Source organism: Archocentrus centrarchus, chromosome 19, assembly GCF_007364275.1.
Source record: "Archocentrus centrarchus isolate MPI-CPG fArcCen1 chromosome 19, fArcCen1, whole genome shotgun sequence".
Classification (NCBI taxonomy): domain Eukaryota; kingdom Metazoa; phylum Chordata; class Actinopteri; order Cichliformes; family Cichlidae; genus Archocentrus; species Archocentrus centrarchus.
Window position 1 is genome coordinate 30,910,498 of NC_044364.1, and position 14,823 is coordinate 30,925,320.

Below are 14,823 nucleotides of genomic sequence, written 5' to 3' on the forward strand. Positions count from 1 at the left end.
CCTGTTTTCTTTATGGGTCGTACGGTGCTGTAAGTGCACTGATGTTTCCACTGTGCATTCTCGACTCCCACACTAACTTATTAGTCTGTAGCACGTAGACTCTCTGTGCTTTTGTCCACGCTGTTTGTTTTTTGTCTTTATCATCCCATTGTATTCTCCTAGTGTTTGCAGCCTTTTCTGGTCTTCTTAAACACCAGAGATTCTTGCATCCTGACCATTTGTTCATTTCTGTGGTTTCTAGTTTTAAAAATGTCCCACAGAAAGAGTAAGAAACTTGGATTTGTGTTGTTGAAATGGCTCTTTAGGAAACTATGGCCATTATATTTTGAGGCACAATAAAAATGCACCCAGCACTGAGTTTACCCTGGTATTAAAATATCCCACTGGCATGGTGACTCTTAAGCACTATTACCAATGTGTTGATGGAAGCCATCCTGACGTGGGCGTATTCTCAGCGCTCTGCTGACAATGTGGAAGTGCAACTGCACATTACCGGCTCGGGCAGCCAGCTGGGAGGCAGATCTCTCTTATTATGCAAATTTAAACAAAAAAACCCAAAACAAAACAAACAAAATGTACGCAGATTGGTTTACTGTACGATATACCTGTGCAAAAGTCTTGATCCCTCCTCGTTTCTTTGTGTTGCTAGGAAAATGGGAAATGGGGAAGTGCATTATTGAAACAGAGCCTGAAATTTCTTGTAATTTCTTTGAGCAGTCTTCAGGAATGTTCTTCAGGTTTCTTGAAGAACATTCCTTTCCGACACTGCTTCAGTAATGCTGAGGCTTTGGGGAGGCCAATGCATGACTGATGGTCATTGTGTGTTTTTCTATTCAAGTAGTGTGTTTGTCATGCTGACAAATGAAGTTGTTGCTGATCAGATGGTATTACGTGGTGGATCAAAATCTGATGGTACTTTTTTGTGTTTAGTAACTTCTGACATGATCCCAAACCATGACAGAGGCTCCACGTCTTTTACAGATGGCTGTAGACCCTTAGTATTGTACCACTCTCCCTGGCCACCCCCGTGTGTATTGGCAATGACTTGAACCACAAATCTGAAATTTGTATTCTTCACTCCGTAAGACCGCAGCCTTTCTCCCTGCTTCCCTTCCTTAGGAATGGCTTCTTCGCAGCCACTCTTCCACTGAGACCATTTCTGATGAGGCTTCAGTGAGCAGATAGATCATGTTCCTGTGTCAGGTCTTTGCTGGCTTTTTTCCTACTTCTTAAGGTCATGACTTTCAGATATGTTCATCTGCTGCAGATATTTTTTTTAGGACTGCTAGTTCTTCTTTTGTCCTTCACTTGCCCAGTTCCCTCTTTTTTTTAAGGACACACTGCAGACCATGCTGAGATATGTTAAATTTTAGGCGAATAACTCTTTGGGAATCACCTTGTTGTTACAAAAATGTCAAACTGTGTTATCTTTGGTTTTTTTCGAAGATTCAACCAAAGAAATGGGAACAAACGATGTGTTATTGTAACAGGATGCTAGTAACAAAGTGCTTAAAGATACCATTTAAAATTGTTTCTTTGCTCACATGTCTGTTATTTGTAGACACAACACTGGTTCATCTCTTAGGTTAGGTCACCTTTTTGTGCTTAAATGATTCATGGGTCAGTGTGAAGTGGCTTAAAAAACCAAAAAACATACCTCTGAAAATGGTCAGGTACAAGGACTGGAATAAAAATGTCTGAAAAAGCCTTGGAAGCAAAATATAAAGAAATTAGGTAAAAATGAGGCTCAAGACTTTTGCACAGTATTGTGTAATATGCACTCTATTTGAAAACAAATGCAGTCTACAGCAGGGGTGTGCTAGTGTTGGTGCTGGCCAAAAGACAGAAGAAAAATGGAGGGGGAATCAAGAGTTACAGTAATATTTGTACATTTTATTTCATTGTATTATTAAATTATTTATTAGAAAAAATGAAGTACATGAATGTCACTCTACCATGAAAATGCCTTCTATGTCTCTTTGGGAATATGGCAGGAATATCATACTGGAGAGGTCCTGAAAATTGTTGTGTGGTGCAGTTTTAATGACTTCTTAGTTTGACTTGCTTGCAAACAGCATTTCCTCCAGCATCAAGTATCAAACGGTCATACTGAACTTATCATTATAACCTACTTATTCTGCTTTTATAAAAACTTTGTGTTTATATTGCTGGAAGGGTAATGCAACCCAGTGCAATAAATTTGTGTTTTTCATTAGCATAGATTTTGTGTCACCCTCACATGTGTGAAAAATGTGTTATCTGTAGTGAATTTTAAGCTTAAGTATGATATTTTATGCAAAAGCAAGCATTAAATAAAGCACTTCAAATGCTGAAATGATACTATTTTAAAGGATAAATGTTTTCTTTTTACTATTATTAAGATGATATCAGACCCAGTGTTTCCCTTCAGATTTTATAATGGAGCAGCATTGCAGCTAATGTGATTTGTTTTGGCTGGAGGCTTCTTTATCTCATCAAGTCTGTGGTGAACTGAAAACTTCCCTGATGTGAAGTGACGTTAGCTTAGCTGTGATATATACAATAGATTAATGATGTTAGTATTATAGCCTTTAGCTGGCATAGGCAGCCTCCAGCACTCAATTATTTTGGCAAGATCCAACTTTTCATTCATTAAAGTTTCTACTGTTGTGTCAGGCTTGAACATGTGAACTTATGTAACACAGACAGCACTTACATCACCACACAAAACCCATCAAGTCCCTCAATAAGATGCTCTGTCCTCGCAAAGTAGATAAATGAATTTGTCGACTAGCCACAAGGAGTGGATAGTCGACCATGTGACAGCCATGCTTAGTAGCTACCTGATTCAGATGTTACCAGCCCATCGGTTTTTACCAGTCCCACACAGGGTCCTCTGCTTTCTGCTTGGCCCGGTAGGCTCTTATCATCCATTATAATTATAAACAGAGCAACACAAATTATGTAGGAGACATCTGCCGGTCATGTGGTGTTAGTATAAGAGTCACGCAAAATTCTGTGGTAAGCTAACAGCTGTTGCTTTGTACACCTGAAGGGCTGTTTTATCTAAGTACTTTTAGTGGCTATACCTAACCAAAGGAAGGTAAAAGCTGAATAAAATCAAAAATACAAAACAGTTGAAATGGAAGTTCAGAAAAATGGGTCTCAAAGTCATGCAGGGTGCCACTCATTCAATGTTGGTTATCTACTGGAAATATTTTGTGATTGATTAGGCTGCAGAATTATGATGGTTTTGATCAATACTGAGATCATTATTTGATTTTTCATTGATTTTATTGACAAAAATGATTTTGATTGTACTGTTATTACATCTATGTTGTGCTACATTCCTGCTAATATGCAAATCTTTGTAGCAAAATAAAATTGGTCCTTAACTCAGTGCATTGTACCTGCATGATGGATATGAATAAGTCTTGTATCAAGATGCTCGGCAGCTGTGGGATACCAACATTTTACATACACTGCACATTTTGCCACTTTAGAAAAGTATTGTACGAGGGGATATCATATCTTTTGTCCAGTAAGTGGATGACTTTCCCAAAGCCTTCACAACTCACCAAATTTACTGGACAATGATTAGAAGGCATCTTCACTGGTGATTTCAGTGCATTTTGGTGAGCTGGATGGATACGCAGATGTACTGTGCAGGCTCACTTTTATGGATATCTGAGTTGTTGTTGGATGATTCACATTAGCAGCCATTGCATTTTTTTTCTTAGCTTATATGCATTCGTCAGATCAGTTTGTGTTGTGCTTTCAGACAGCTGAATAACTCAGTTGTGCTGCTTTTCAGTGCAGACACTCCACAGCACTCTGCATGAGGTTTCTTTCTTGGTTAATGTCCCAGGACATTAACACAAGAGATGGTCTATGCCGTCTCCTGTGCCAGACATTTGAATTTGTTTATATATATATATATATATATATATATATATATATATATATATATATATATATATATATATATCTGTCTTTAACAAAGTGTTACTCACACAGACTAGTCAAGGAAACTTCAAGCTGCATGATGCAGGCGTTGATTTAGGGAGCACTTTGTTTGCTTTTGCTTTGCATTCTATTAGCGAAGCACACATTTTCCATATCACTTGATCATGTTCATTCAATTGTGGGAAGCCAGGATCATGATTGAAATTAAAAACTGATTAATTTTCCAGCCCTATGATTAAGTCAGTGATATTATAAAATTTGAAATGGGGCACCATTAAATAAACCACATACCTGCAGTGGATTTAGTGAGGCAGATTAGCAGTTTTTAATACCTCTGTAAAGACTAGACAGAGTATGTGGTGAACCTTTATAAACTATGTAAGAAAATCAGTTGTAGAGATGAAGCTTTTTCACCTGAATATGCAGTTTTTAGAGAGATTTATAATATGTTTCAGGTCATTGTTTAGCTGTCCAGTCCCACTTTACTGTTTTGGTTCATTCCCAGTGAAAAACCTCTAAAAGGTGGCTCCCTGCAGATTCAGTTCATGTGGTAACTTTGTGCCAGATGTTGATATAAACTGCTCATGTTCTGTGTATGAAAATAGAAAGTTTAACAGGCAGAGTGGCAAATAAAGGGGGCCCAGCCTGGCAAGCAGTCAATTAACTATGAAGAGTGTGATTCAGTAAATTGATTTTTTTTTTTTTTTCCCCCTATTCACTAAAAATAGATTCTTACAAACCCAGAAGTCTCGAGGTCATGAGGCAGGGTCTGAAATTTAGTCTGGGACCTAAGAAGTCAGTTCTTAAGGGTTCTCAAGAACATCTGACAACATGAGCCAAGCTGTCAAGTCAAAATACCAAAAACTCAGATGATTGTTCTGCATGCCATTAGACAGGAATTGCCTAGAGTTCCCGTAGTCCTGGTCCTCTGCTAGTTAGTGTTTTCCACTGTATTTTCACTGCTTTGTACCATACATTTTTCATGTGGGGAGACGCTCTACATTTTAAGAAAATTCAGATTAATAATTTAGTATCTCTTAATGAGCACTGCTTTATTTGATGGGAACAGAAGCCATTTCAACTGATGACAGAGAAAAACCTCTGAAAAAAGTATGACAGCAGCTAATTGTTGTACAGTTAGTGCTTTCTTTTTTTAGTCCTGATTAAAAGGTCATTGGACATACGCAATGTTTACCTTCGTGGTTTTCATGTGCACTGCTTATCTTTGATTTCAACATCTCTCCAGACTGCTAAAACAGAGAGAAAGTATATTAATATGCTCCAACTAGGTGTAGCACTGTTGTGCTTCAGTTCTACTACATCCAGTTTGGTAGATGTGCAGTTCAGGATTTTAAAACAGACTTAATAGCATTAGAGTGTAATGACTCATTTATCTGATTTAAGGGTGTTTACTCTCTAATTATAAATCAGATTATGTGAGATTAGGGAGTAAAACACTGCCGTTTGTGACAGGGACAAGGAGACATACTGCATTTTGATGAAGTTCTTGTTTCACCTCTCTTACGTTGCCCCATGTCTCCTGTGCTTCCCCGGGCCTCTTCTCCATACGCGGATTAAAGTTTTAGCTGGATTAAAATTGGTGACCATGTGGCTTGATCCTGGATTTCTTGGTTCTTAAAAGCAGCTGTTGGATTAGTTGTCACAGCAACAAATCCATAACATCACACCGACTCAGGAGCAGGTTCATTAAGTAGATGATGGAGTGAAACTTAACCATGCCTAAGCCATTCCAGTGGCAGAAACTGGTTGTGATCATTAAAAATAATAATAGCAATAAAAAAATGAATTAAAGTGAACAATCAATTGGCCAATCACCTTGACCCTTTAGTGTACAGTGAATCCATACTTTTAGAGAGCCACTTCAGTCAGCAGGGAAAATAAATATATACACACCACCAAAATAAATGTGACATAAACAAAATGATGAAGAGACTGTGTGATATGACACAAACAGTATGTCCTGTGAGGTTACTTTTTACCAAATTGGAGTCAGCACTGCTGCAGAGTTCACAGGAAGAGCCCCTCTGCTGTAACATCTGAATTTGATTGATGATAGCCAGCTCTACTGCAGGGGTCAAGCTGAGCCCAGCTGGTCCTTTCCCAGCTTTTTTTTTCTATTTACTTTAAAAACATAGAGAACATGAAGTGTTCTGTGTGAAAAATATTTTTGTGCTTTACTGTTTTGTTTTCAGGCCCTTTGTATGCTGGTACTTGGTCAGAATACTGAGAATAAAGAAGACGATATAAATAAGAAGATCTTTGCTGCAGTGGACACATGAAGGTCATGACAGCTAACAACTAGAAGCATTTATTTTTCATTGATTTCTGCTTTTGAATTTCTGTCTCCTAATTCACTGATCTTACTCCGATTCATCTATCTGTATTTTTGGTTTTGATAATGTCTTTTACTTTACGACTGTTATGCTGTAGGTTAGGATATGTTACTTTGTTAGGTACACCTGTTCAACTGCTCGTTAACACAATCAGTGCATTTAGGCATGTAGACCTGGTCAGGATGGGCTGTTGAATTTCCAATTGAGCATCAGAATGGGAAAGAAAGGTGATTTAAGGGGTTTGAATGTGGCATGATTGTTGGTGCCAGACTGGCTGGTCTGCTGATCTACTGGGATTTTCCCCACAACCATCTCTGGGGATTACAGAGAATGGTCTGGAAAAGAGAAAATATCCAGTGAGCAGCAGTTCAAAAAGGAGGTCAGAGGAGAATGGCCAGACTGCCTTAGCTAACAGGAAGGCAACAGTCCTCCAAATAACCAACAACCAAAGGCAAAAGCATCTCTGAATGCACAACACATCAGACCTTAAACAGATGTGAAACAGCAGCAGAAGACCACACCAGCTGTCACTCTTGTTTGCTAAGAACAGAAAACTGAAACCACAGTTTGCACAGGCTCACCAAAATCATGCAATAGAAGACTGGCAACAAGTTGCTTGTTCTGATGAGTCTCAGTTTGTGCTGCAACATTTGGATGGTTGGTTCAGAATTTGGGCAAACATCATGAAAACATGGATCCTGACTGATATCAGTAGTTCAGGCTGCTGCTGGTGTGATGGTGTGGCACACTTTGGATGTTTCTTGAACATGACAGTGAGTTCAAATGGCCTCCACAGTCATCAGATCTCAATTCAAAAGAGCAACACTTCATTGATGTGCAGCCAATAAATCTGCAGCAACTGTGTGATGCTGTCATATCAGTATATGGTATTAAGACAGTTCTAAAGACAAAACCCCAGTACTCACAACGTGTACCCCATTAAGTAGGTAGTAAAAAGCACAGTATAAAAATAAAATGAGTGTAATTTTTGACCACTTTCTGCCACCCCCTTCTTTCTTGTTTTGCTGCTTATATGATATCATCTGTAGTTCAGATAGTCTCTATTAATTCCTCACAGCCCTCCAAAAAGAGCTTTTGCTCCACTGGAGGAAACTTTTCACCCTCCCATCTGTCATTCTTCTAGGTGCAGAGTTGCTAATATCAGTATATCCCCTGGTCAGTGATTGGAAAAGTGTGCATTTATCACAGATGAGTGAATCCTGCTAATGTAATCAAATCTGTTTGTGCCTTCAAAGAAGGGAACTAATCAGTGTAACCAGGATTGGTAAATCTTATAAGATCTGTCTGGGTCCTCCTTTATTTACTCATGTTTTTAGTGGTGTGTGTGTGCGTGCGTGCATGTGAGTGTCAGCCCAAACCTCATTGGTTTCCCTGTGTCCTGTTTCCCAGTCAGTTTCTCTGTATTTAGAGTCTCTAATCTGGACTCTCTGTGCGGGTTTCTCACCTGTGATCTGCTTCGGTTTCATTCTTCTCTCTTTGTGCTGTGTTTAGTTTTTCAACCTTTTGTTTAATTTACCTTCTTGTATTTTTGTTCCAGCTTCTGTGTTTGAGTCCTCTTTTGAACAGAAAAGACACTGAATGCACAATTTAGTAGTGATGAATTATTATTATTTTATTACATTTTGTGAGGGAGTTTATTCTTTTATTTTACATGTTTAACTATGTCTGTGTCCCTCCTGTAGAGGCCATTGTGGAATAAAGTCTAAGTCTTTTTATCCTTTGATAATATTATCAGATCATATCCATCTGTCTGGTCTGCACTGCTGTGTTGTCTTAAACTAAAACACAAGCTTTAAGTTAAAGTCAGCGTTAGCTACTTTATAGAATCACAAAGTGTGTTGTTCTTGTGTTCAGAGCAGTTCATCATCATTTGCAGTAGTAGCCTCATTAGAGGGACCTGTTTTGTTCTGAAGTGCTCTTAAAAGATTTATGCTGCCTGACTTGGTAAGCTAAGAGGATGTGCTATGGGATCAGGGAAGTTGGGGGAAATATCCTGTGGGAAGTAAACTTTCCTTCATCTGATTCCTGACTTTGATTTTGTCCATCTACTGGATGAAACAGAACATGGATGTGTTTGCCAAGTGGATTTCACACTGGATTTGTACTGAAGTGGAAAACTGGCTTCTTGTTAATCTCATCAGTGCTTTATGTCCTTTTTTTACACCCTAATTTCTGTTTTTTGCCTTGAATTTGCTTCCCTTCCCTCTGTAATCCCGATCGACCTCCTGTTTTCTCCTGCCTCGCCTTCCTCCACTCTAATTATGTTTGACAGTGGCTGGGTCTGATACGCTGTGATGTCCATTATAATTAACACTGGTGAAGCCAGAGCAGATGTCACTCAGCTGTAGCTGCAGCCCTGCCCATGGTGTAGCACATTAACTCTGTAATTATGGTGTATCATAACCGATCGGCTGCTCATGCTTTTTACTACAGCCATGATAGCAGTTTAGAATATTACTGTGGTAGTTTGGCACACAGTTTCAGTTAATTTTATATTTCTTTAGTCATCTCAGAAAAGCAGTTTGATTAAAGAAGGTTGAGACTCATAAAACCCAAATAGTTCATTCCCACACAATCACAATAATGTGAATTAAAAAAGGGTTATTCCAACACACACTATGCAGCAAATTTATTAACTCTACCAATTTACTCTATCAGTGTGTGCATAAGTAAACAGTTAAAATAGATTAATTTTACTCAGAGTAGTCAGAAAAAGCATGTGTACAATAATAAGGTTATTAAAATTAAACAAAACCTAATTTTAATTTGCTTTTAATAAACATCTTCATCAGAATTTTGATGTCTACATAGCTGTGATTCAAATATTTGTCTTATAATACCAATTCTAAGTCTGCCCTTACAAAATAAGTTTGTATTTAGCACCAATGTCTTCAGTGCTAAAGGGTTAAACTAGTGTGACTGCTGTGTGCTGTACACTGGTGGGGTTAGGAGGACCATGCTCTTACCCACTTGATGAGTTCAGTTGGATTCAGGTGCAGTGTTCATGAGCGCTGTCTCTACAAAAGCATGAACGTCCAATGCTTCCTCAGTGATACCTGGTTCATGAGAATACCTTAAGTAAATAACAAATACGAGGCATGTTGGAGGACAGTGTGTCAGTGCTTCCTAAAACTGCCCAATTTAAGCCCCAGAATGTGTCAAATTTGAACCTCACTGTGCTATGCAAGAGGGCGTGTTTGAATACAAGAGAGAATGAGCGGCAAAGGGTGGCAGTCATGCTCGAGCACAGCGCTGAACTTACCCATCCATTTTCTTTCACTTGTCCAGTCCAGGGTCATTGGGCAGCAGCCCATCCCACCTACCATAGGGAGAAAGGTGGGGTGCACCCTGGACAGGTCACAGGGCTAACACAAAGAGACAAACATTCACACCTACAGCCAACTTAGAATCATCAGTTAACCTAAAATGCATGTCTCTGGACTGTGGGAGGAAGCCAGAGAGAACCCACACAGACACAGGGAGAACATACAAACTCCACAGAAAGGTGGATTCAAACCCAGTGCTGTGCCACTGTGCCACTGTGCCACTGCTCCACCCAATGAAAGCTCAGCTGAAATGATCAAACCTACTTTGCAAACTAAAACTAAACTGAAACTAGAAATTCAAAAAATAAAAACTAAATGCCTGAAAAATTCAAAACTATGTTACTGTTAGTCTGACTCTCCCTTCCTGTCAATTTTAAATATACTTTTTCAAATTTTTGTGAAATGTTGCTCTTGACACTCACAAAGTTGAAAGTATAATAGAGGGCACAAGTGAGAGAGGATGTCTGTGTATCCAGTGGATCCATTAGAGGAAAGCTTTTGGAATGAGCAGCCCTAACACAGTATCTGTCAGCAATATAAATGCAGCAACCAAGTAACTGGCAGTATGTAAGTTTGTTTTTATTGCTTCTTAAATTAGCTGTGCTCTTTTTTTGGTAGCTTTAAACAGAGATGCACAGATTAAAAGTTCAGAAAGGAGTGGTTTGTGTTTTGTAGTGAGTATTAAAGCAGATATTCCAGAGGTGGCCTTGCTGAGAGTTCAGTGGGGCAGGGTAAAATATAAAATCATCCATCTATACTTGTCATCTCAGGAGATTCATTGGTGCCATTCTGGGCCAAAATCTCAAGGATTCAAACCTGTCAGGGTCTATTTAACATAACCCTTTTTAGCTGCAGGCTGAAGGTTTTTTTCTTAATTCCCATCTCTGTCTTTTATGTACTTATTCATTTATCAATGTGACAGTTTGGACTTTTGCTCAGTACATGCCTACTCAAATCTATGGTGTTCCTTCTCTTTGAATTAGACAATGGATATTTCAAGTAGCAGCACTAAGGGAACTGACAGGACTGCGGGAGTCAAAAAGGGATATAGAATGCAAAGAAGAGACTTTCTATTTGTTCTCTTAGTTCTTTTAATCGGATTTCCCCCTAAAATAGTTGCATATTTTAAAAGTAAGTCTGTGTTTCTCCCAGCTGTGACTACTTTAGTCGATTCTCTGCATCTGTACTATTAAAGGCTCTAATAGTGCACACAGAGATCAAATAAAATGCTGTGTATTTTTGGTGAGGAACTCAAATCAGTGTTTTGTTACTGAATGTGCGGGTTTTTTTTCTCCATCTTGCTTTTTGTACCTCAGTGTCTCTCTGCTTTGTGTCATCTTCTTTCATCACTTAGTGCTGATGTCTATCACTTCCTGTCCTCCTCTAAACTGATGCTTTTATTCCTGTCTGCTCTGACTTTAATGCCTATCCCATACCCCCCACCCCCCCTTTTCTAACAACCTCTTCTTAACGGCTGTCCCTGAGGGTAAGCCTGAAACCTGCCAAGTGGGATGTTTATCTGCAGGGGGTCATTTAATGAAGCTATCTCTGTTGTACTAATTAGGCAAATAGCCCCTGTTGTTTTGCTCCACCTGTACTCAGCTTCGACCACCATGGTCATAACAGCTTTGCGGGACTTTAGCGATTCCAAGTAAACGATAGAAGAAGTGACTTATAGTCTCCAAAACATCAGGAAGGAGTCTGTGGGAACCACAAGGTTACGGAGGCTAATCTGAGTCTCCATCAGGTTGATTCCTGCTTACTTTTCCTTTGTTACTGGGCTGCCCTTGGCCAGTATCTGGACTATTGCTTGACCTACAATAGTGTGTACAATAAAACCATCATAAAAGACTGCTATAATCATAATGAACAGAAAAGTCTTTTTTCCATGGACTTTTACATTTTCTCTCATTTGTGAACATTTAACTCTGTTCGGTATTTATTTGTTTAGTGGGCGTCGGGCTATAGGGCCATAGGCAGAAGTATCAAAGGTACAGACATTCTGTACTTAAAGTACAGATACTTGTGTTAAAAATTACTCTGGTAAAAAAGCACTGATTCAACTTCTTTACTGCAGTAAAAGTGAAAATTACAGCTGTTTGTATAACGGTTGAATTCAGTGAATGAATCTCAGCATCAGCAGCTTTGATTCAAACTCATCGCTGCTGCACTGATGTAACCTGTAACTCTGACCATGAACACAGCCTCTGTGCACCAACACAGAGCTTTACTGTAAATACAGTACAACAAGCTGACCTGTCTCTGGAGCTTGAAAAAAGGCGACTGGACTTCTTTTTGTTTCTTGAGGACGTGTCAACTCTCATCCGAAAGGCTTCTTCAGTTCTCAACCAAATGGTGGAGACACCCAGGTATTTAAACCCCTGTGGGCGTAGTCCCCTGGAGGTGGTTATGACCCTCTATTGTTCATGTGCGTAAACACATGTGCCCAGGTGTAAAGGGAGGCATGGGTCATTTCAATCAGTGGTTTCAGTTGAAACCAATTTAGGACTCCGCTCCATTGTTTCCTGTGGCCTATTGAGGTCACTGGAACAAAGGTGTGAATGGGGGTTGAGACGTCTGGGAAGGGAGCTCAGGACAGCACTGTAAGCGGGGGAAAGTTGGTGACGTAATCCACCTCCTCTGTTCAATGATGGTTGTTCACAGTGGACATAGATGCTTCTATCACTCCTCTTTCAAACCATCTGTCTTCCCTGTCCAAAATGTGAACATTGGCATCCTCAAAAGAGTGCCCTTTTTCCTTCAGATGCAGATGTACTGCTGAATCTTGTCCTGTCGAGGTGGCTCTTCTATGTTGTGCCATTCGTTTGTGAAGAGGCTGTTTGGTTTCACCAATGTAGAGGTCCGAGCACTCTTCACTGCACTGAACACCATACACTACATTGCTTGTGTTTAGGGGGTTTGTTCTTGGGATGAACCAGTTTTTGCCTTAGGGTGTGACTTGGTTTGAAGTATACTGAGATGTCACTCTTGGAGAAAATTCTTCTGATTTTCTCTGACAAGCCTGACACATATGGGATGACAATGTTGTTCCTCTTGTCCTTCTTATTCTCTGTAGTTTGTGTTTGGCCTTCATTCCTGTGCATCTTAGCTGATTTGATGAAGGCCCAGTTGGGGTAACCGCATATTTTGAGGGCTTTCTTAATGTGTTCCTTTTGTTTCCCTTCTGCCTTAGAGGGAACACTTTCCGCCCGATGTTGTAGGATCCTGATCACCCCAAGTTTGTGTTCCAGAGGGTGGTGGGAGTCAAAGAGGAGATACTGGTCTGTGTGTGTGGGCTTCCGGTAAACTTCAATGTTGAGGCTTCCATCTTCCTCGATAAGCCCCGCACAGTCCAGGAATGGTAACTTGTTATCTCTGGTGTCCTCCCTGGTAAAACGTATGTATTTATCCACTGAGTTGATGTGACGAGTGAAGGATTCTACTTCTTGGGTTTTGATTTTGACCCAGGTGTCATCTACATAGCTGTACCAGTGGCTAGGTGCCATCCCTTTGAAAGAACCAAGAGCTTTACTTTCCACTTCCTCCATGTAAAGGTTGGCTACAATGGGAGACACTGGGGAGCCCATGGCACATCCATGCTTCTGTCTGTAGAATCCATCATTGTATTTAAAATATGTTGTGGTAAGGCAGAGATCTAAAAGTGCACAAATCTGATCTGGGGTGAAGCTGGTTCTGTTCTGTAAGGAGTCGTCTTCCTGTAGTCGTCTTCTGACGGTCTCCACTGCCTCAGTTGTGGGTATGCAAGTGAAAAGTGAAACCACATCAAAGGACACCATGGTTTCATCTAGATTCAGTACAAGATTCTGGACCTTGTTTGTAAAATCTGTGGAGTTTTCAATGTGGTGGGGTGTGTTGCCAACAAGCGGTGATAAGATGGTGGCGAGGTGTTTGGAAATGTTGTAGGTGAGTTTATACTGCTGATAATGGGTTGGAGTGGGACTCCTTCTTTGTGGATCTTTGGGAGTCCATAAATGCATGGAGTGGCTTCTCCAGGGTACAGGCGGTAGTAAGTGGGGCGGTCAATGGCTTTTTCCTTTTCAAGTTGTTGCAGGCAGCAAATGACTTTTTTCTTGTAGTTGCTTGTGGGATCACGTCTCAAGACCTCATAAGTATTGTTGTCACTGAGGAGTGTAGTAATTTTGTTGTGGTAATCCGATGAATTCAGGACAACCGTGCACCTCTCCTTGTCAGCTGTCAGTATGGTGATGTTTTGATCCTTACTTAGGGCTGTGATGGCCTTCTTCTCCTGAATGGTGAGGTTGGATGGAGGAAGTCTTGCACTGGAGAGAGTGGCTGAAACTTTCATCCTGATCTGTTCTGCTTCAGGTTGGGATAGTTTGTTATTTCTTATAGCGGTTTCTGTTGCTGTGATGAGGTCTACTATGGGAAGCTGTTGTGGGGCTATGGCAAAATTGAGTCCTTTGGCTAGCACATTTTCTTCTGGTTTGGTGAGGACCCTGTCTGATAGGTTCTTCACCCACTTTCCTTGGTTTCCATTGCTTATGGTGCCATCCTGTTTGTTAACAGATAAATGGTATGCCTTGGTTTGCAGAGTTTGAAATTTACGTAGTTGTCTTTCCTTGCCTTTGATGTGTTGTGCGAGCTGGGCTTTGTCCACAAATGTAAAAACTTCTTCTGCGATGGTGTGAGGTAAGAGTGATGAGAGTTTCTGCTGAGTCTGGTGGATTTTGTTCTGGAGTGCATCTATGGTGAAATGGACCTGTCTTATCCTTTCACTCAAAAGGTGGTTCTGTGCTCTCCATAGAATTTGGTCAGCTCTATGTCCTTTTACTGTGGACCCAAGGTGCAAACTCTTGGGAACCAGTCTGGACTGTCTGCATCTCAAGTTGAAACGAAGGTGGTTCCTGTAGTCCGCTAGCTTTCTTGAGTCCCTTTCATACTCCTGCACCAATTGAAGGGTGTTCCTCCCAAAGTGCAAGGCAATATGTCTGTGTAGATTCTCAGGAAAATGCTGCAGTTTACTGCAGCATTTTCATGCAGCCTTTGGTCAACAAATTTCACAATATGAAAAAAAAACATAACTTCATGTCATATACAGATCAATATCTGATTTTTTTTAAAAATGAGGACATTACATATAGGCATTAAATTTTTAGTTTATCAGATGTCACGACCTCCTGTCCTCTTTCTTCCAC

General features: G+C 40.1%; 1 protein-coding gene across 2 annotated transcripts in view; it reads left to right on the plus strand.

The window, feature by feature from the left end:
- ttyh2 (tweety family member 2) overlaps positions 1-14,823 on the plus strand; it is a 111,209-nt gene that overhangs the window by 15,151 nt on the left and 81,235 nt on the right. The gene's annotated exons all lie outside the window — the stretch shown is intronic.